The sequence below is a fragment of the Zingiber officinale genome, chromosome 2B (assembly GCF_018446385.1).
Source record: "Zingiber officinale cultivar Zhangliang chromosome 2B, Zo_v1.1, whole genome shotgun sequence".
In the NCBI taxonomy this organism is placed as follows: domain Eukaryota; kingdom Viridiplantae; phylum Streptophyta; class Magnoliopsida; order Zingiberales; family Zingiberaceae; genus Zingiber; species Zingiber officinale.
The window spans coordinates 1,018,581-1,042,358 of NC_055989.1; positions in this window are offsets into that span (position 1 = coordinate 1,018,581).

Consider the following 23,778-nt stretch of genomic DNA (forward strand, 5'->3'; position numbering starts at 1 on the left):
CCAACCCAGGAGTCCTGTGCAAGTAGAGAGGTAAATGAATTAAACAGTTCGTAGATTATTCGGAGCTCAGTTCGATAAAAAGTTTGTTCAAGTTCATTCGTTTACCTTATCGAGCCGAGCTCGAGCTCGATAGTTTTATCGAGCCGAACTCAAACTTAAGGATATTCGGCTCGTGAGCTCGTGAATATGTTCGTTTGTAAGCTCACGAGCCAAAAAATGAGCCTTAAAACAAGCCTTAAAATAAGCTTTAAATCGAGTTAAAAAATGAGCTCTAAAACGAGCTAAAAAATGAGTTTTAAAACGAATCTTAAAACGAGTTTTAAAACGAGCCAAAAAAATAAGCTCTAAATGAACCCAAAAACAAGCTCGAGCTCGCTTAACGAATTAGGCTCGTTAACTATGATAATCGAACTAATAACGAACCGAGTTCGAACTGTTCGCGAGCTTGATAATTCCAAATCGAGCCGAGCTCGAGCCTTGTAATAAAAATTTGATTCGAGTTCGAGCCGAGCTCAAGCCCGAATATAACTTAAACTAGTCAAGCTCGAACTTAATATTGTTCGACTCGGTTCGACTCGTTTACATCCCTATGTGCAAGTACCTGCATCGAATTAATCTATTAAGACTATATCTCAAGTTGACAAATTTATAAAGGGATTCGTTTATCCTCAGCGCCCTCGTCAATCTATCCCTAATTCAACACGAAGGAGATAAATCACAGGTAACTATTAACTATTAATATAAGTGAGAAGATATAAGGGGAGGCATGCTCAAACATGTCAAATTTTAACTCTAAAATCTCATATCTCAATACTTCATATGCTGCACCATGCACCATCCTGATAGACCAGCAAATCACTTTACACGGACCAACTGACAAAAGCTCAATCGAGATCCTATCAACTTTGCAGAGTGCTAATAGAAGTGGACATCTACAAAGAGCTCTTGTGCCATGTCCCAGCTATTTTACATTTTTACCCAATGGAACTAGGTTGATTTACATGTTAAATTTGACCCTAGCTTGAAATTTTGTACAATCTCTTAGGGCCCAACATCAGGATTTGTCATTCTAATAAATATGATTTTCCATAATACATCATCAATAACACACAATTAGGACACATTAATGTTAATAATAATTTTTACGATGCATCCAATAAAATACATTATGGATAATATTATATTTATACAAATGACGACATACAAAAAAAAAATATATATATATATATATACTGTCAATACATATTTTTATGACATATATAAAAAAATATATTGTCAATACATATTTTTATGACATACAAAAGGTGCTGTTAAAATTTAATATTAACAATAGAATACGTTATTAATATTATTGTACTTATATTATTGACAAGTTAAAAAATATATACAATCAAATAATAATTATTAACATATTAATAACTTGCACTTACATACTGTTAATAATATTTAAAAATTTATAAAAAATTTAATCCCCTAAATCGTTCACAAAACCTCCCAACAAACTTGGAACCCCAAACCTTCGCGAAAACACTCTTTCGTCAAAAATAACTTGTTGAGGAAACTTTTTTTTCGCGAAAACCCTCTCTCCATGATACGATGACTATTAACTAGTTATGAGATCAAACAAGTTCTCATCTTGGTTTCAATCATGGAGGTTGCTCATTTTTTGTTCATTGTTTTTGAAAGCCTTTCAAGAAAAGAGAACAACATTGACTCAAAAATATATATATATATGATAATCCCAGTTAACCTCATTGACTATCTCTGGGGGTGATCGGTCTGGTCCCACGGAAGTTTCCCACCGGGCACTAGGGTAAATCGTGAAGTGCACACGACAGTCAGCCCAAAAGTCCAACATACTTTGATTACGCCCCCTGTTTGGAGGAAAAAAACAACATGGACTCAAGTTCGTTATGACCATGGTTAAGAAAGTGCTCAAAATAATTTATCTAATTGAATTGAAGGGTTTTAGTGATGTTCAAAGGGAGCATTACTTTAGGTATTGTTGACGAGTGACTCATATTTGGATGAAGGTTAATATGAAGGATGTCATGGAAGAAAAATCTATTAAGATTTTTCGTAATAAAATTCTGTTAAGATTTTATATAACAGAATTTTGTTATGTTTTTCATAACAAATTCTGTTATGTTTTTACCGGGTCTAGGATTTAGCAGTATTTATAGGGATCATTGTAAACCCATTGTATAACAACAAAACACAAGAATCATTAGACGTGATTCTCTTGTGTAGAGAGAATTCTAATAAAACTTCGGCCTTTTGTGGAGTAGGCACGTTGCTGAACCACGGTAACTCTTCTTCTTTCTCTTCTTCTTCTTCTTCTTCTTCTTCTTCCATGTGTTTGCTCCTTTTGTGCGTCTTTGTCTTGTTGCTCCGTACGATATCTTTTCTCTCTTCCTCTTCTTCCGCGATTTAGAGGTTGAGAGGTGTTGCCCCTCTCTTTGCGCAACAATTGGTATCAGAGCTACAGATTTTTGGCAGATTTCTTCAACATGTCGGGGACGACTTCTGCGAAGTTTGATATGGTGAAGTTTGACGGAACCGGAAACTTTGGATTATGGCAGAGAAGGGTCAATGACTTGTTGGTGCAACAAGGCATGGTGAAGGCGCTAGGAGATAGAAAATCGGAAAGCATGGAGAAATCAGATTGGGAAGAACTTCAGGCGAAGGCAGTAGCAACAATCAGGCTTTGTCTTACGGATGATGTGATGTACCATGTCATGGACGAGGAGTCACCGGTGGCAGTTTGGCAAAAGCTGAAAAGTCGGTACATGTCAAAGTCATTGACAAATAAGTTGTATCTTAAGCAGAAATTATTTGGGCTGAAGATGACAGAAGGAACCGATCTGAGCCAGCACATCAACGTATTCAACCAGATTGTAAGTGATTTGAAGCGGATTGATGTGAAGATCGAAGACGAAGACAAGACGCTGATGTTGTTGAATTCTCTACCTTCATCTCCTACGTACGAGAATTTGGTTACAACGTTAATGTGGGGTAAGGAAACTCTCAAATTGGAGGAGATTACTGTTGGTGCAACATCCCTCAGGTCAAGGTTGACCTGGTTGACCAAGCTGAGTCTTGGTTTGAGTTTAGATGTTTGACAATAAGATATTGATTGAAGAAGAGTCAAGTAGGTCAAGGATGACCGGATACTTGACTGGGAAGTCCTAACTGGGATGTTAGGCAGGAGGAAAATCCTGGTGAGTGAAGCCAGGTGAAAGACCTAGTGAGTGAAGCTAGGCAATTGGGAAGTCCTAGTGAGTGAAGCTAGGCAGGAGAAAAATCCTGGTGAGTGAAGCCAGGTGAAAGACCTAGTGAGTGAATCTAGGCAATTGGGAAAGTCCTGGTGAGTGAAGCCAGGCAAGAGAAATCCAGATGGGTCAAGGTTGACCAGACATCTGGTGAGAGTCCAAGTAGGTCAAAGGGATTGACCGGATACTTGGCACGAGGAAGAAAAGTCCAAGTAGGTCTTAGGGAGTGACCGGATACTTGGCAAGAAGAGAAAAGTCCAAGTGGGTCAAAGGGATTGACCAGACACTTGGTGAGAGAGTCCTAGCTGGCCAAGGGTGACCGGATGCTAGGTCTTATGTACCAACAAGTCATGGTTGACTAGATGTTGGTTTAGGGGGCTTTGGGCTTGGTTTTGGGCAAAAACCAAGGTTTGGATTGATCCGTGGATTGATCCAGCAGGTTTGGATTGATCCGTGGATTGATCCAGCAGGTTTGGATTGATCCGTGGATTGATCCAGCAGGTTTGGATCGATCAGTGGATCGATCCAGAAGATCTGGATCGATCCACCGATCGATCCGGTGAGTCCCCACGAACAGAACCTCTCTGGATCGATCCGTGGATCGATCCAGAGGTCCCAATCGATCAGTGGATCGATTGGGACGCTGCTGCTTCGCGCGATAAGTGCTGGATCGATCCGTGGATCGATCCAGAAGTTTTTCCAGAGCACAGAGGCGCTCTGGATCGATCCGTGGATCGATCCAAAGCCTCCCCAATCGATTGGGAGCAATCCAATCGATTGGGATTCGACCGTTGGCGTCGTTTATAGCTGCTGGCGTTCGATTTCTTCGCAAGAACTTCACCGATTCATTCCAGATTCAACACAGCTCCTCCCCAGCACTCTCTAAGCTCCTCACCGCCAGTTCTTGAAGGTTCTTGGAGGTTCATCCAAGTCAAGAGGTGAGTTGCAACGAGAAGAAGAAGAAGCTAGGGTTTTTACTGCATTTCTTGTAAGCTTTTGCTTATTCTTTACTACCCTTTCTTCTTCTTGTACTGAGAGTCTTGTAGGGCTTCTCCGCCCTCGGTAGTTACCGAAAAGGAGTGTTTTCATAGTGGAGGGTGCGTGCGTGGTGTGGATCCTTGGATTAGTCATCTCCGTTGGAGGTGGATACCAAGTAAACTCCTAGTGTTAGCGTGTTTGTGTTTGTTTATGTATTTTCCGCTGCGCATTCTTGAAGAAACAAGCAACACCGAGCAACGAGCACGCGACGAGCTATTCACCCCCCCTCTAGCTACTTTTGGTCCTAACAAGTGGTATCAGAGCGAGGCCGCTCTTCACCGGAATCATCGCCGGAAGGGTCAAGCATATCAAGAAAAGCTAGAGGGTGAAGAAGTTGGAGCAAATTCTTCAAGTTCAAGACTTTATCAAGCTCAACTTCAAGATGCAATTCCAAGATGGGCTTGGATTTGACACAAGGGTGGCTCCACCATACACTTCTACGAGTTTCGATTCTTGGAAATCAAGAATCGAAAATTTTCTTATGATGGAGATAGAGCAATGGTTTGCTCTAATGGAAGGCTTCAAGGCTCCAAGAAATTCAAAGGGCAAAGTTCTAAAGAAAAGCAAATGGAGCCCGGAGCAAGTCCAAAGGTGCGAGGCAAATGACAAAGTGACCAAGCTTTTGGTCAATTTATTGCCAAGCACCATCCTTTGCAAAATTGGAGAGTTTGAAGATGCAAAGGAGCTATGGAGCAAATTGGCCAAGCTTCATGAAGAGATCCCCTCCACTGTACAAGATCATGAAGAATCCAGAGAGGGTGACTCTTTGGAGCAAGACCAAGAGGAGGACTTCGAGGTTGAGAGATGCTCAACCTCCGAAGAAGAGGAAATCCAAGAAGCTTCATCCTCAAGGGAATGCAACGAAGGGAACAAGGAGGGAGCATACTCCTTGTTTCATGTTCAAGATGATGAAGCCTCCACCTCTAGGATTGAGGGGGAGCAATCCTTGGTGACGTCGGATCAAGAAGAAGGAGAAGCTTCTACATCCGGGTCAAGTGAAGAAGAAGAAGATGGTGCCACCTCCAAATTCAAGAAATAGCAAATGGAGGAGCAAGTGCCATCCCTACACAAGAAGGTATAAATGTTTCAATTAAAAATAAAAATCATATAATATGTTTTGAGTGTAGGGAAAGTGGGCACTACAAGAGCAAGTGTCCCAACTTGGCCAAGAAGAAGGGCAAGGAGAAGCCCGAGGAGACCATTCCCGGAACAAAGAAGAGCAAGGAGCATATCATATGCTTCTCTTGCAATCAAAAGGGGCATTACCGGAGTCAATGCCTCAAGGGGAAGAAGATGGTCAAGGCTCAAGGAGGCATTAGTCAAGGGGGAGCCTCCAAGGTAAAGAAGAAGGTAACATTTATTGAGCCTACTCCTTTACATTATGGTAAAAAGCATGATAGTTCTAATTTTTATCATTTTAATGCGATTTACCATAAGAATAGGAAGCATGAGGGCTTTAAGGAAAAGCATGTGGCCCTACATGCCAAAACTACTACACCTAAGGCTAGGAATGTAGGTAAAAGTCTAGGCAAGAACTCTAAGGATTGTAGCTACAAGCCTAGAAACAAAAATGCTCATGGACTTAATGGAAAACCAAAAACTAAGGACTTAGTGATGGAAAATCAAGTCTTGAGGTCAAGACTTGATAAAATGAAAAAGACCCTAAGAAGGATGGAAAATATCTTATTAGGCCAAAATGAGCATAGCCTAGGTCTAGGAGCACAAAGGTCATCCAATGGTCATAGAGGTTTGGGATACAAACCTAAAGCTAAAAAGGATGTGCCTAGTTATCATAGGGTTCCATATAGCTATGGAACAAACCCTAAGTCTAGAGGTCAAGTCCAAGATACAAGGGAAGATATCCCTAGAAGTATCTTTGCAACCAAAGTGACTAAGACTTCTAAGAAGTCTAAGAAAGTCACTAACAAGGTCACAAGAGAGGCTATCCCTAGAGTTGACCTAGAAAATGTGACCAAGGCTTCTAAGAAGCTCAACAAGGTTACTAGGAAGGTATCTAGGGAAGTTATCCCTAGTGAGTACCTAGAGCATCCAAGGAGCACCAATAGGTGTTGGGTTCCTAGGAGCATCTTCTCTACCCCATAGATGGGTTAGAGAGTGTCAACTCCGATTAGAAGGGTAGTTAACCCAACTTTGAGGAAATTGACACTCAAGGAGCATTTTCAAGGTTTTTGTTAACCTTTGAAAATGAAATGGAATTATTATTTACTCCTTGAAAGAGTAAAATGTGCCTAATGGTGGAAAATTGATTTTATCTTAAAAAGGCATAAATTGGGAAAACCTAGAGAAATACCAAGTTAGGATTTTGGTATTCTCTTATAAATTTTAAGGCACTCCGGGCCTTGATTTATGTGATTACTCTTGAGGAAAAATGGAATATGCCAACATTTGAGGATAAGCTTAATTTCAATTGGCATAAATTAATCAAGAGAATTAGAAATGCCCATTTAGGTTTTGGCACTCTCTTGAAGCACTTTGGGCAATCTAGGGTTTAAGTTTTAGGATTAGCTAAGATTAACGATACTTAGATAGGTAATTTAGGTATATTTTATTTATGCTAAACCTTGCCATGATTGTTTGCTCATAATATGCCATGACATCATATTTTATCTTATTTGTATTTTACATTCATGACTTATCATGAAAAATACAAAAATATCATGTCATGCCATACATACATCATGTAGTTATAGGAATCTTTCTTTTGAAAGCTATTTTATTTTGATGTATGCCATAACATTATCATGCATTATGTTTATTTCCTTAAAAATTAAGGACATATGGCATTAGTTAAACAAGTGGCATTTGTTTACAACAAGTGGAATAAACAAGTGACATTTGTTTAACAAGTAAATCAACAAGTAACATCCTTTGTGGATGTCTACCTCTCAAAATGCCTAGATAGATATGCATGATCCCTAGAATAGGGCAAAACCAAAATCTTACATCTCACAAAGACCTATAAGATGACTTGTATGTGTTTCAGTGCACATTAGATACAAGTGAGATGTTAGGATGATGAACAAAACTCAAGATGTTGATTTAGTGCATTCTTTTGAGTTTTAAGTTCATCAAAACACATAGTTATGTGTTTTCCCATCATTGGGAAAGTTAATGTACAAGTCATGTGCATTATGCCCAAGGAACATGATGGGATATTGGTTTTGAAAATGTTTTTAAAATATTTTTGGAAAACTTTGGTGAAGGCTATCTTTTGATAGTAATTACCATTGAATAGCTAGACACAAACTTGAAGAAAACGCTAAAGTTTTTGCAAGTTTTCAAGTTTGTGTCAATCTTTGAAAATATAAAGTATTTTCATAGAAAGCTATTTTTCCATGATTAAGTATGCCCTAAATAATGTCTACACGAAATTTCATGATTTTTGGATTTTTGTAGAATTTTCTAGGGGTTTCTGAAGTTGACTGAAATGGAATTTCAGCAACTATCAGAACTCCGATCGATCCATGGATCGATTGGAGTTCCTGAATCGATCCGTGGATCGATTCAGAAGGTAAATCTCGCAAGCAGAAGCTCGCTGGATCGATCAGTGGATCGATCCACACATACTGAATCGATCAGTGGATCGATTCGGTTGGTTCAATCGATTGGATCCCAACTCCAATCGATCCAAGTTGCTGATTTTGGCTGGGAAGGCCTGACTTCAGCATCTTTGAACTATGGTTAGTCTATGTAACCATTCCAAACCCTTAAAATACATTTGTATACATAAAAAGGGTGTTTTCGTGTTGAAAACAAGGATGAAATGGTTAAGGAAGACTTCATTGAAGTTTAGGTTGAGGTTTGTTTCAAATTTTGAACATTTGAACCTCAAAACTTCTAAATCTGGGTTTCCTAAAGGTTTAGGGATTCCAAGTCATTGTTGGTGCAATGACAGAAGTTACCACCATGTCTTTAGGGGGAGGGACTCTTTAAAGGCATGAAAATTATTTTCATGAACCTTGGAAGGTGGTTAACCTTCTTTAAAGAAAATGCTCATGGACGAGCTTTTGAACTTGAAATGGGGAGTGGATATCCTCATTATTTCAAGTGGGAACTCAAGATGTTAGAAAATGCTCAAGGTTGGGTATTTGTCTACATTGAGGAAGAAGTTAAGGATAAATGAAGGGTATGGGACCTTCATTATCATGTTGGTTCAACGAGTGAAGTTGTAACCAATGATGAGCAACTCTTCAGGGGGAGAGTTTTCAACAAAAGGATTTGTTGAAGTGTGCCCAAAGAGGGGGCATAGGTTGATGTGTGCCAATAGGGGGAGAATGAAAGGACGTGTGAAAGGGAGTAAGTTAGGCTTTCATTATCTAAGAGGGAGTTTTCCCTCTTAGGGGGAGAATGAAAAGCTTAACTTATGCTTTCATTACCTAGTGGCATGAAGAATGAGGCTATGGGATTAGCCTAACTTACATGTGGCATTGTAAGTGTTATTGTGGTATTGTCAAACATCAAAAAGGGGGAGATTGTTGGTGCAACATCCCTCAGGTCAAGGTTGACCTGGTTGACCAAGCTGAGTCTTGGTTTGAGTTTAGATGTTTGACAATAAGATATTGATTGAAGAAGAGTCAAGTAGGTCAAGGATGACCGGATACTTGACTGGGAAGTCCTAACTGGGATGTTAGGCAGGAGGAAAATCCTGGTGAGTGAAGCCAGGTGAAAGACCTAGTGAGTGAAGCTAGGCAATTGGGAAGTCCTAGTGAGTGAAGCTAGGCAGGAGAAAAATCCTGGTGAGTGAAGCCAGGTGAAAGACCTAGTGAGTGAATCTAGGCAATTGGGAAAGTCCTGGTGAGTGAAGCCAGGCAAGAGAAATCCAGATGGGTCAAGGTTGACCAGACATCTGGTGAGAGTCCAAGTAGGTCAAAGGGATTGACCGGATACTTGGCACGAGGAAGAAAAGTCCAAGTAGGTCTTAGGGAGTGACCGGATACTTGGCAAGAAGAGAAAAGTCCAAGTGGGTCAAAGGGATTGACCAGACACTTGGTGAGAGAGTCCTAGCTGGCCAAGGGTGACCGGATGCTAGGTCTTATGTACCAACAAGTCATGGTTGACTAGATGTTGGTTTAGGGGGCTTTGGGCTTAGTTTTGGGCAAAAACCAAGGTTTGGATTGATCCGTGGATTGATCCAGCAGGTTTGGATTGATCCGTGGATTGATCCAGCAGGTTTGGATCGATCAGTGGATCGATCCAGAAGATCTGGATCGATCCACCGATCGATCCGGTGAGTCCCCACGAACAGAACCTCTCTGGATCGATCCGTGGATCGATCCAGAGGTCCCAATCGATCAGTGGATCGATTGGGACGCTGCTGCTTCGCGCGATAAGTGCTGGATCGATCCGTGGATCGATCCAGAAGTTTTTCCAGAGCACAGAGGCGCTCTGGATCGATCCGTGGATCGATCCAAAGCCTCCCCAATCGATTGGGAGCAATCCAATCGATTGGGATTCGACCGTTGGCGTCGTTTATAGCTGTTGGCGTGCGATTTCTTCAGCAGAACTTCACCGATTCATTCCAGATTCAACACAGCTCCTCCCCAGCACTCTCTAAGCTCCTCACCGCCAGTTCTTGAAGGTTCTTGGAGGTTCATCCAAGTCAAAAGGCGAGTTGCAACGAGAAGAAGAAGAAGCTAGGGTTTTTACTGCATTTCTTGTAAGCTTTTGCTTATTCTTTACTACCCTTTCTTCTTCTTGTACTGAGAGTCTTGTAGGGCTTCTCCGCCCTCGGTAGTTACCGAAAAGGAGTGTTTTCATAGTGGAGAGTGCGTGCGTGGTGTGGATCCTTGGATTAGTCATCTCCGTTGGAGGTGGATACCAAGTAAACTCCTAGTGTTTGCGTGTTTGTGTTTGTTTATGTATTTTCCACTGCGCATTCTTGAAGAAACAAGCAACACCGAGCAACGAGCACGCGACGAGCTATTCACCCCCCCTCTAGCTACTTTTGGTCCTAACAATTACAAGTGCGTTGATAGGTTTTCACCAAAGGAAGAAAACAAGCGATGAAATTTCTCAAGGAGAATGACTTGTGGTAAAAAGCAACCAAGAGCGTGGTAGGAGCAAATCTCGACATGAATCTGACAACAACAAGAATATTCGTTCTAAGTCGAGAAGGAAGAAGGTGATCACGTGCTACAAATGTGGAGGTAAAGGTCATATCAAGAGAAATTGTCCAGAGATAAAGAAACATGTTGCAGAGAACAAAAGTAGTTTGGTAAAGTCTGCAAGCATAGTTGAAGAGGAAAACTCAAAGAGCGGTGATGGAGATATGCTATCAGTTATGTCAAGTTCGGAGCAGCTGACGGATGCATGGATTTTAGACTCTGCATGTTCATATCACATGACTCCAAACAAGGATTGGTTTGACACTATAGGGCAGTGGATTCTAGTTCAGTGTTGATGGGAAACGATGCATCATGCAAAGTTATTGGCATAGGGAATGTCAGAATCAAGATGTTTGATGGTGTGATCAAAACTTTATGTGATGTCAAAAATATACCAGAGCTAAGGAAGAACTTGATCTCACTAGGCACACTGGAAGGTATTAGTTGTAATTACAAATTAGTGAGTGGGGTAATGAAGGTTAGCAAGGGAGCTCTAACAGTAATGAAAGGACAAAATGTAGCAGGAAATATCTATAAGTTGATAGGGACTACAGTTGTAGATGGAGCCGCCTCGGTGGAGTCTGAATCAGACAGTACTGTCTTGTGACATATGCGGCTAGGACATATGGGTGAACGTGGGATGCTAGAGCTTCACAAGAGAGATTTGTTGAAGGGTGTCAAAACGTGCAAGCTTGAATTCTGCAAATTCTGTGTTCTTGGGAAACAGAGCAAAATGCAATTCAAGACGACAACAAACAAGACGGAGGGGATTCTGGACTACATACATACGGATCTCTGGGGACCGGCCAGTGTAGAATCACGTGGAGCGCACTTGTATTTTGTGAGTTTTACTGATGATTTCTCACGAAAGGTATGGGTATACTTTATGCGTCACAAGTCAGAAACTTTTGTAAAATTTAAATTGTGGAAAACTGAAGTAGAGAACCAGACCGGAAGGAAGATCAAATGTCTTAGGTCAGATAATGGGATTGAGTACACAGATTCAAAGTTTCAGGAATTCTGTGAGCAGCATGGGATAATGAGGCACTTCTCGGTTCGCAGGACACCTCAGCGGAATGGGGTAGCGGAAAGGTTGAACAGGACAATCATTGAGAAGGCAAGATGTCTCAGGCTGAATGCAGGGCTTGTAAAGAATTTCTGGGCGGAAGCAATTAACATGACATGTTATCTCATTAATAGATCACCAAGGGCAGCACTTGAAAGCAAAGTATCAGAGGAAGTATGGACAGAGAATCAAATAGATTACTCTCATCTTTGAGTTTTTGAATGTCTAACCTATATTCATATATCTAGTGAGGAAAGATCAAAGCTGGATGCAAAGTCAAAGCAATGCATTTTTCTGGGCTATCAGAAAGGAGTTAAAGGCTTCAAGTTTTGAGATCCTAAGGCAAACAAGGTGGTGATCAGCAGAGATGTGGTGTTTGACGAGAAAACTATGTTACAACGTACTCAGGAAGAAGGAAAGGAAACACCACAAAGCAACATAGAGAAAGATATTGTGCAGGTGGAGCTAGAGACTCATGACTCCGATGATTCTAGCTCAGAGCACACGGAGCATCGCACTATAGCTAGTGGTAGAACGAGACGAGTCGTAAAACCATCCACTAGATACGGATTCGAAGACTTGGTATCTTATGCACTTATCACTAGTAGCGGAGACCCTACATCTTTTCAGGAGGCAATACATAGCTCTGAGAAGGACAGGTGGACGGGTGCTATGGTAGAGGAGATGGAGTCGTTGCATAAGAACCAAACGTGGGATCTAGTAGAACTTCCTGAAGGAGATCAGAAAGCTATAGGGTGCAAGTGGATATTCAAGAAGAAAGAAGCAATGTCAGAGGGAGAAGAAGTGAAGTTCAAGGCTCGGTTGGTAGTAAAGGGGTATTCACAGAGAAAGGGGATTGACTATGAAATTTTTTTCTCTCCAGTGGTAAGACATACGTCAATTAGAGCGGTATTTGCTTTGGTGGCACATCATGATTTGTAGTTGGAGCAAATGGATGTGAAGACGGTATTTCTTCATAGAAATTTGGAGGAGCAGATTTTTATGTCACAACCTGAGGGATTTAGTCAACTCGGACAAGAGCAGTTGATTTGTAAGTTGAAGAAATCGCTCTATGGACTGAAACAATCTCCTAGGCAATAGTACAAACGTTTTGATTCATACATGATTCAAAACGGATATAGGAGATGCGAGTATGACTGCTGCATATATATGAAGGGCCTTGAAGATGAATCACTGATTTTCTTACTACTATACGTAGATGACATGCTCATTGTTGCGAAAAAGATGAGAGAGGTTGACAAATTGAAGAGGCTACTGAGCAAGGAATTTGACATGAAAGATTTGGGAGAGGACAAGAAGATTCTTGGGATGGAGATTCACAGGAATAGAGCTGCAGGGAGATTATGGTTGTCTCAACGTAGCTATGTGGAGAAGGTGCTATATAGGTTCAACATGAAGAATGCAAAGTCGGTGAGCACACCCCTGGCGCATCACTTCAAGTTATCCAGTACACAGTGTCCAAAGACGGATGACGAGATCCAAGAGATGTCAAAGGTTCCTTATGCTAGTGCAGTTGGTTGTCTGATGTATGCCATGGTTTGCTCAAGATCAGATTTGGCGCAAGCAGTTAGTATGGTAAGCAAGTTTCTCTCAAATCCTGGTCGACCACATTGGGATGTAGTGAAATGGATTTTCAGATGCTTGAGAAATACAACTGATTATGGCATCATGTTCAATAGACAACCGGAAGATCCTTTAGTTGCTGGGTACGTAGATGCAGACTATGCAGGAGATTTAGATAACAGGAAGTCTGCTACAGGATACGTATTCACTATGGCAGGAGGACCTATTTGTTGGAAATCCATGATACAATCTATTATTGCATTGTCTACTACGAAATCCGAGTACATGGCAACAACTGAAGCAGCGAAGGAAGCTTTATGGCTTACAGGGTTGGTCAGAGAACTGAATGTTCAGTAAGGTGGAGTCAAGTTGTTATGCGATAGTCAGATTGCTATCTATTTGGCGAAGAATCAGGTGTATCATGCGAGAACCAAACATATTGATGTGAGGTTTCACAAGATCAGAGAGTTGATTGCTTCTGGGGAAATTCAACTTGAGAAGGTTCACACTACAGACAATGCTACAGATATGTTGACAAAGCCAGTAACCACAGAGAAGTTTAAGCATTGCTTGAACTTGATCCATATCTCTAGATGCTAGAGGAAGGAAGCCCAGACCCAGAGATCCAGATGGAGTTTTGTCCAGATATTCATATTCTTCGAAGGGGTGAATATTCGCCAAGGTGAAGATTGTTGACGAGTGACTCATATTTGGATGAAGGTTAATATGGGGGATGTCATGGAAGAAAAATCTGTTAAGATTTTTCGTAATAAAATTCTGTTAAGATTTTATATAATAGAATTTTGTTATGTTTTTCATAACAAATTATGTTACGTTTTTACCGGGTCTGGGGTTTAGCAGTATTTATAGGGATCATTGTAAACTCATTGTATAACAACAAAACACAAGAATCATTAGACGTGATTCTCTTGTGTACAGAGAATTCTAATAAAGTTTCAGCATTTTTGTGGAGTAGGCACGTCGCTGAACCACGATAACTCTTCTTCTTTCTCTTCTTCTTCTTCTGCCACGTGTTTGCTCCTTTTATGCGTCTTTGTCTTATTGCTCCGTGCGATCTCTTTTCTCTCTTCCTCTTTTTCCGCGATTAAAGGTTGAGAGGTGTTGCCCCTCTCTTTGCGCAACAGGTATGTATTCTTGATCTTCAATTTTTGTTGTTCATACTATATGAGTTGTTAGAGATGGTCTACTTGTGATTCATATTCTCTCGTTGATGTTATTGTATATTTATGCTATAAAAAAAATAATGGCATTGCTTGAATTGCGTAGCTTCATATTGCTAATTAAATTGACTAGTTGCCATGTTTTAAATAGAGTTAATGTATGGGTATAAACAAATCCAACTCAAACTAAAGTTACCGATATTCTAATGAACTTTATTCCAATAAGCTTGCTATATTTCTCATGTTCTAAGCCAATTTATTTCCAAAATCAGTTTCAGAATTCATGTTTGTTAGCTAAATTTATTTCCAAAATTTTTCTAAATTAAAAATTTGTTATAAAAATAAGCATAGCAAAATTAATAACTTTGTATTATTATACAGTGAAAAGTGAAGGATATGAGACATGGAGATATCGATGATAATGCTAAGTGTAAACTACTTCATTAGTATGTTGATGGAGCAGAAGGTCGAATTGCATCTATAGATCTAAAAGCAAAAGTGCATCACGTTCTTTTTGATGGATCTTGTTAGAAAGTTTAGGTTGATAGAGTTTTTGTGAAGAAGATGGACCTAATTCGATCAAATGATGAAATATTTTTTTTCTCGAGGATGCAATCGGAATTACAATCGTTTGGTTATCTAAGTTTACAGTTTTGTATGATTGATATAGATTCTATTTATTTTAAAACAATACTTTTTGTAGAAAAGAAATTATGTTACTAAATATATTTTTTATTACTAACTTGGATTGTTTTACTTAAAGTGGCGTTTATAATTGACTGTGATACAAGCAACAACCGCCAACTCTGCTTGAAAGGGACAATACATAAATTCCGGAGAGTGGTCACTAAAAAAGCAGTGGTCAATGTAAACAACACTTGTAAATCAGTTGCAGCAAACATGTGAAGGCAATGAGATCCTGAGCCATAGCTGGAAAACCTGATAGACTCATTAGTAGTGTTGAGTCGATTAGGTAAATCGAGACGCGATGACCAGCTCAGAAATTCAGCATCCTTTGATTACGTTCTTTATTTGAAAGAAAATTTTCTACAAATATACCGTAACTGAGATTCAATATTTGTAACAAAGTTAGTATAATTGCTAGCTTTATATGACTGATGATCCGATAATGTATTGTAAAATTTAGTCGCTAGCTTTTATATGGTGTAGAAGTTAAATATTAACCTCTACAATGGTAAAAACTAATTGTTAGTATAGTTGCTCATGGCCGAATGATTAAATAATATAAGAATATTTTGAGGCCCATTTCATTTTTGCCCTTAGTTTTTGTCTATGGATGATTGCGAATCAGTAAGCCTCGTTAAATGTTGCCATTAGGAGATCTATAACTATAACTAGATTAATTAGCGACTGTTGCAGCACCGGGTGCAAGTATTTTTTTAATTTAGTTGCACGTTTTTGACTTTCATAGGAAATTAATTAGAATGCAAATATTATAATATTTTTTATTTACTTATATTAGATATTTTTGTTTAATTATAATAAATGTTTAGGTATAAAATTATATAATAAATTATAAATACTGGTTGGCAAGTACTTTTATTTAGCTGCAGTTTAATAAAAAAATAATTAGAATGCAAATATAATAATAATATTATAATAATTTATTTATTTATTTATATTAGATATTGTCGTTTAGTTACAATAAATGTCTAGGTGTATATCTATATTTTTATTTAGAATAAAAATTTATAATAAATTATTTATTTATTAATTTTAGATATATTTTTAAGAGAAGTCTTAACAATAAAGTTGATGGAGACCAGATCACGAGGGAAGCCTTTGTCCTTTTTTTTTTTTAATTAAAAGGTGGACCATTCATAATTATTGTCGGATTGTGATCACGATTCGATCGTAATTAGTTACAATGCGATCTCCGAACGACTTTTGATCATCCTCTTCGAATCAAATTATAACTTAAATGGATGATAAATTTAAAAAGAAATCACAACCAATTACAATTACGACTAGATTGTAATCACGATCTAACTGCTCTCTGATCCATAAAAAGGATCAAGAGATCCGCTCTCGATCACGAGTCAATTGAAATTGAAAAATGGAGATTCAACGTAAATAGTGGTGGGTTTAGCAAACCAATATTTACAGACTTTGGCCCAAATCCGGACTATTTACATCTTCGTCTTCAATAAATACTCATCGACTGAAGTTGGAAGGGAAAAGAAAAGAAGAGAAAAGAAGTAAGGAGAGATAAAGAAAGAGAAGAGAAATGATGTGTTGTTTTATTTGAGAACGGAGAAAGAAAAGAAAGAAAATTATTTTTTTTATTTGGAAGTTGTAAGGAAGTGAAGTGAAAATACTTAATAATATATTAATTTAACTTTTATAACTTTTAAATTTTTTATAGCTCTAATTGAATGTTTGATACGGTATTAACTTTTGAAAGATATATTTGAAATAAAAATTAATAATTTTTCCTTCATTTCCTTCTATTTTTGGATGGAAAATCTTTTAATTACGAAAGGAAAATTTTTCCTTCCCTAACTTTCTTTTCCTTTACATAAAAAACCTCCCAAACGATTATTTTTTTTTCACTTTTCCATCCAAATCTTTTCCTTTCTCTCCAACTTAAAACTTTCAGGCGATCGACCCGCTTGTTCTATTTTCTGTTCTAAACCCTAAGTTCCGGTGTTTTGATGGCGCTGAAGAAGGCTGCGGCGATTTCCAGAGTTATCATCGTAGCAGGAATAGGTGACTCCTCCCTTGATCTTTTTATATATATATATATCTGTTCTTATATGTTTGATTCTATCGCTTTTTTTCTTTTGGAATATTAGTGTGGAAAATAAGCAATTTGGTAAAACAAAAATCTGCAGAGGATACAGCGTACGTTGATGAAGTTATGCCAAAGGTATTAGTTTCCTACGTTGAAATACCTCGCTTTTGAGGTTAACTAGATTTTATTTTAAGCTCGTTGGATTTTCGTTTTTATTTTCATATTCATTTCGGTCAATCTTGAATTAACAATGGACATCCTTTGCAGACCTTTTAGTCAATTCATCAACAATGTTAGCTTTTAGTTTTTTGTGTTTACCATAATTTTTTTTAGAAGTGGGATCAATCTTTTAATTATTTTTTCTTACTTAGAATTTCCTTCTCATATCAATTAATGCAGGGCAATGAGATGGGCCAAGAACTCTCAAAACTTCTGGATGAAATGTCTGATAAAGTAGGTATTTATTTGCATGTTTTCTCAAGCATTTTGAAAGATATAGTGTAGGTCCTCTTTTCTTGTTTTCAATTGTTAAGATTTTCTTTGTCAAAACAATTTTTTAGCTTTTTCATGCTAAAAGAAAAAAAAATTGCTAAGTATAGGTTTTCAAAAAGTTATATATTGTTGTCATGCTATTTTTATTTTGGCAGTTTCTTGCAAATGCACAATTTTGAGTGATGCACAAAGATTTATTTTCTTAATTATTATTCTCGTATTGTTAATACTTCAAAAATCTAGTTACTTTTCTTATATATTATATAAAAAATATGAAAATTGAGATAATAGTTGCTCGCATTGTCCATTCAACTAGTAGCATTAATTGTTGTCCTTTAAATTGTGCAACACAAGGTGTTAACTGTTCTTACTATAAAATGATAAATTTTTTATCCTCCCTTTCAGATTAGTGCACTAGAACATAAAATAATTAGAAAATAAAAAAATAAATATATCTTCAAATCTTGAATAACTAAATCATGTTATATACAAAAGGGTTGAAGTGTCAAACCATGTTGGTTGACATAGGCAAAATTTATCATTTCACTTGTCAACAACATGGCAAATAACGTTGGCATGCACCATGCAGTGGAAATAGAGAGTGACTCTGTTTACTTGGGAGAGTGGAAAGTAAAATTAAGGAAAAATTTTCACGGTGGAAAAGTTTTCATCGTTTACTTCATTAAAATTTTCCGAAGGAAAAGTAACGCAATCCATCAGCGGATAATTTTGGAGTCAAAATCAATCACCTCAAAATTAGACGGAAAGCAGTGGATGGAAAAAAAATGACGCATGTACCCCTTTTGCATTCACAAAATTACACCATATACCAAAAAAATGACGCATGTAGCCTTTTTAACTCATAAAATTACACTATGTACCAAAAAAATGACGCATGCACCCTTTTTTATTTACAAAATTACATCATGAATATTCACCTTCCTTTATCAAGGTAAACAAGTGTGCAAAGGAAAAGATTTCTTCACCCTTTCTTTTCTCTTCCTCTAAGGATAATTTTCTATCGTTGATTCCTTTCTTTTCCTCATCCACACTCTAGAGTAAACATAGCATAAGGAAGAGAATAGAGAAGGAGAGAAGTATTGAGGATAATAGATGAGAGGAATCTCAAAGAGGACAAAAATGTGTAGAGAGAGAAGAGAGAGGAATGCAATTCATAGTTATATAAATCTTGCATTACATATACTATTTCATAGTAGATGATTTTAAACCTTATATGGACCATTAGATAATTTATTTAATACAATATTAGTACCTGTGAAATTGCAATGAAATACTGGATGAGCAAAATGAAGCATGCCGAGAAATAAAAAATTATGCAATTGTTTGTTACTTTAGCTATTAGCTTGGTGATTTTGGAGTTGCAAATACATTTTCTTTTGATGCAAAAATAAAGTATCTTTAATTTTTTGCTAACTCTTTTCTTGTTTCGTCAAATAGATAGTTATACTACGTGAAGAACTAAAGAACAGGAACCGACAAATCGATAACTTGAATCAACAACTTGAGGGTTTGAAAACCATTTTGCCTGTTAGGAAGACTTGACTCAAGAGGAGAGGTTCGTAAGATAGTGATGGTTATATTATTTTGTGATTTTGTTCTTTGTTTGTCATAAATAAGCATCTTACACTGTATTGTCTGATTTTTTTATTTATGCAAGTTATTTAATCTTTGCATGCATAATTAATAGAAATTTGAAATTTACTGCCTTAACATTCAAACTTCTCCAAATTGCCTTCAATTATCATCCATACACTTAATCTAGTACATAGAGATGAATCTCCAAAGTCTAAACATGCATACTGAAGTAGCACAACGAAAGGATAAAAATATAATCCTCCCCAAAGGAAAGATGTCAATTCTCATAACAGCAAAAAGGAAATCGCAAATTGTATTAAATCAATACTTGATTATTGATGAGTTGGTCACAAAGCAACAATTTTATCGTTGCGTCAAGGTTCCCCTTCAACTTTGATAACTTTTATCCTAATAAAACTGATTTGACTCTTTCAAAAAGAGTAACTTAGATAATTTTTAAGAAAATTAAATTTTTTATTGCATTTCATACCTACATAATTAATTGGTTCCAAGTTAATCACTTATTTAGTATAGAGATTGCAGTGGAGATTGCAGTGATATCACTGTTCTGCATCAATAAAAAAATGGTTTAATGTAATTAGTTTTCTTTACCGTCCGCTTTGATTAAAAATGCTTGCTGTAGAGAGTTGGGACAGTATATTTTTTTTCACAAAGTTGTCCTGCAAGGATTTTCAATAAAATATGCACACAAACTATTGCATTCTAGAAACAATATCACTATATTGAGCTGTCTTGAGCATCAAGGAGTTTCTGATTTTTAAATAATATTTTAATCCATGATTAATCAAGAGAAAGCTGAATGTTGGTCTATGACTCGAGCACATGAGCATAAGATAAGAGTTGTAGAGATAAAGATGTTAAGATGGATGTGTGGACATACGAAGATGGACAAAATAAGGAATGAGAGCATTAGAGAGAAAGTCGGAGTTGCATCTATTAAGGACAAACTCCGAGAGACACGTTTAAGATGGTACGGACATGTACTTAGATGATCAATAAATGCTCCAGTTAGGCGTTGTGAAACTATGATAAACATGCATATCAAACGAGGAAGAGGAAGACTAAAAAAGACTTGATTAGCAACAATAAAACAAAATAAAATTTATTTAAATATAGATGATGATATAATAGAAGATAGAACTCAATGGCGTAAAAGGATTCATACAGCCGACCCCACCTAGTGAGAAAATACTTGATTATTGTTGTTATTATTATTGTATGATTAATAATCAAGAGGGAATTTAAGAAATTACTAGTAATAGAAACATACTTGACCTTACTATTGGTGCTGCATTTGGGTTCTTTAATGGAGTGTTTGTGAGGGACAATAAAAGGGGGATGAGCTCGAGAGTTGTAAAAGGTGGAACCGTCACTTTAGTGGTCCCCTGGGTCCGGCCCCACAGATATCCAGAGGGGGTAAATCACGATTAAGCTGGGCAGGAGGAGTGACTGGGGGTCGAGTGGAATTTAAAGCGCAGCAGACCGAGATTTTACGTCCGTGTGCAACTGGCGACCCTCGACCCCTAAACCTCCGTTGCAAGCGTCAGGCACCCTTCCAGCTGATCCAGCCCGTGAGGACGGGATGAGCTCGAGAGTGAAGCAGGTGACAATGGTTAGCAGTACTGAAGAATGGGAGTCTTCTAGATTGATTTCTTGGCTATCCTTTCATTCCAGATTAAATTGTATTCGATGCTTTTTAGTGTTGTGAATGATGTGATTCGACATGGAATTCTTATTCCCTTTGTGTTTCCTACCTCTTCTTTGATTGACGCCTTGCAGTTGTACGTGAAGTCTTAAAAATGTAAGAAAAAGGCGAGATGTTGCAGGAGTTTGAAGTCTAAAAAATGTAAGTAAAAGGCGAGATACTTTGCACATGGAAGTATGCTATACTAGTTCAAGAAATTTTCCACGGAGGAAGTATGCTATCCTAATTCAGTTGTTGACCCCTTATTTGCTTAAAAACCGTCTTATCAACGACTTCTAGATTAGTTTGGTCATGCTTTTGTACCCTAGACTTATGTTGAATTGATGCTTGCTTTCTATTTTAAAGAAGGATGTTGCAAAATTTGGAATGTATTCGTTTGTTTTTGAATTCAAATTGTGGTGGCAATAAACCAAGAGGAATGCACTGTTGGACGCGAATGGTGCGCTCATCACTTCGCTGCCTTCTTTCAAAGGGTTATACAATTTTACATATTTAAATAAATTTGTTAGTCACTTTTAAAATTATTTCTTATTTTATGTTTTATCTTAGTTTTAAAATGTTCTCAAAGGATATTTTTTACTTTTTAAAATTTAACATGGTCGCTAAATCCTAATACATCTTATTGGGTTCCATCTTTTGTTACTCAATTTTTCCATCACGATACTCCTATTCTTAGTGTTCAGTACCATGATGATATCAAATAAAACCAATCCAGTATAAAACTGAATTACTCCTGATCCTATTTCAAATCAGGAGAAATGGTGTACTGGATAGAAGGTTCTGTTATTGACTACGAGAAGATTCTAAGGTGGAAGATGGCCTCGAGCGCTCCTTTCTACGTAGACTAGGGAGAGCAAATGGAAATATTAGAGTGAGAATCAGGGAGGGGGTTCCTGACATAGATACTTCAACACTAAGTCAGAACCGTAATAAAAAGTGGAGAAGAAGATAAATAGTAGAATAGTAAATATGAATGCGTGAGTGTGCGTAAGTGAGCATAAGTGAACCTACGTGGCCAACGAAAAGGGTCCCTTTTTATACCGACTCTCATTACCTCCGCAATAATGGGTGTTAAAGAATATCTGGTGTTAGAATATGTCGAATAAAAATATATGTACGACCATCCTTAGAGGAAGGTTCCATTGCATGGATATGTCATGATAACGGAATATTCTTTGACGAGTGACCTTTATTCTTTGACAAGTTGTTATGATTCTCTGACACAATTATCTTCTGGAAGAAATCCGACCAACCTTATAGCCGGCCGACTGTATGCTGGGAGATTGACATATGAGAAATGAGGAGGTTAGCCCCTAAGGTTCGACAGGTACTTTGGGTCGACCGACCATATGATTTTATATAACAGAATTTTATTACGATTTTTCATAACAGAATTTTGTTGCGATTTTTTATAACAAAATATTGTTATGATTTTACTGGGTCTGGAGTTTGTGCATTATTTATAGGAGTTACTGTAAATCTATTGTATAACAACAATCACAAAAATCATGTAATATGATTCTCTTGTGTAGAGAGAATTCTAATAAAGTTTCAGCCATTTTTGTGGAGTAAGCATGTCGCCAAACCACGGTAACTCTTCTTTTTTCTCTTCTTCTTCTTCTCCTTCCTCGTATTTGCTCTCCTTTTGTGCGTCTTTGTCTTATTGCTCCGCGCAATCTCTTTTCGCTCTCCCTATTCTTCCGCGCTTTAGAAGTTGGGAGGTGTTGCCCTCTCTTTGCGCAACAAATGGTAACAGAGTCATGGTCCAGACCAGATGCCATATGGGGCGGCCTTAAACGAAGTTGAGGGTGGGCCCGGAGTAGATCAGGATGATCGGATGTTTGTGAAGAGGCCCGAAGCAGGTCAGAGTGACTGAATGCTCGCGCCGAGGCTCGAATTGATCAGGATGACCGGATGCTCGGGGGAGGTTCGCCGTAGGTCAAGGTGACCGGGTGCAGATGCTTGCGGGGAGGTCCGGAGCAGGTCAGGGTGACCAAATGCTCGCAGAGAGGCCCAGACCATAAGAGTAACTGTGGTCCTTCGTTTGAGGGGAGGATTGTTGCGATTCAATCAAAGTTCCACATTGGAAAGATTTGATAAAGATCATGAGGTTAAAAGGATGCATGATATCTCCATTGGCATGAGACTTTTTGGGGAGAGCCCAAGAGCAAAACCATGAGGGCCTAGGCCCAAAGTGGACAATATCATGTTATTGTGGAGATATGTGGATATCCTTTGGGCACAACAAGGACCTCTCGAGGGGCTTGGGTGGAGGGAGTCACTGGTCGGTGCCTTTTGCGTCGAATCCGAAGGGGCTCATCGGACTCGATGGATTTCGAGGAGAACCTAATAACCGACACCATAGGAGGGGGCAACCTTTCTCCTGTACTTGTCGCCGCATCATTGCTCTCTCCCCACTAGTCGCCACCTCGCTGGCATTAGCCTCATTAGTGGAGCTAGTCGGATGGGCGTCGTGGTTCTCTAGCTCGTCTTTCCCGCATCGGTTTAGTTTCTCTTCACTAAGCTTAAGGGTCTTGGCTATGTGGGCCTTCAACATAATCCTAGCTGCATAAAAGGGAGAAACCTTAGTTAACTATAATGTTAGGATAAAGTTAAAATTCCTTGTCAAAACGGAAGGGCAGACTGACATTAATTGAACTCAGAACGAAAATGTAAAGAATGCCCTCTTGGAGCAGTTTATTGATGTTAAATTTTAAGCCAACTAATGTTTCCGACGCAGAAACGAAGATAGGCTCCCAGTGAAAGTCGCCCAACTCCAATATGGGAGGTAGCTCCATTTGCTAGCCAATCGACAAGAATACTGGGAGTCAATTGGACAAAAAAATAGTAGGATTTCCAACTCTTATTAAAAGAAGATATTTTATCAAAAAAAACAAACCTTCATTCAGGGCATGGAGAATAAAACACCCACCTCCAATTTCT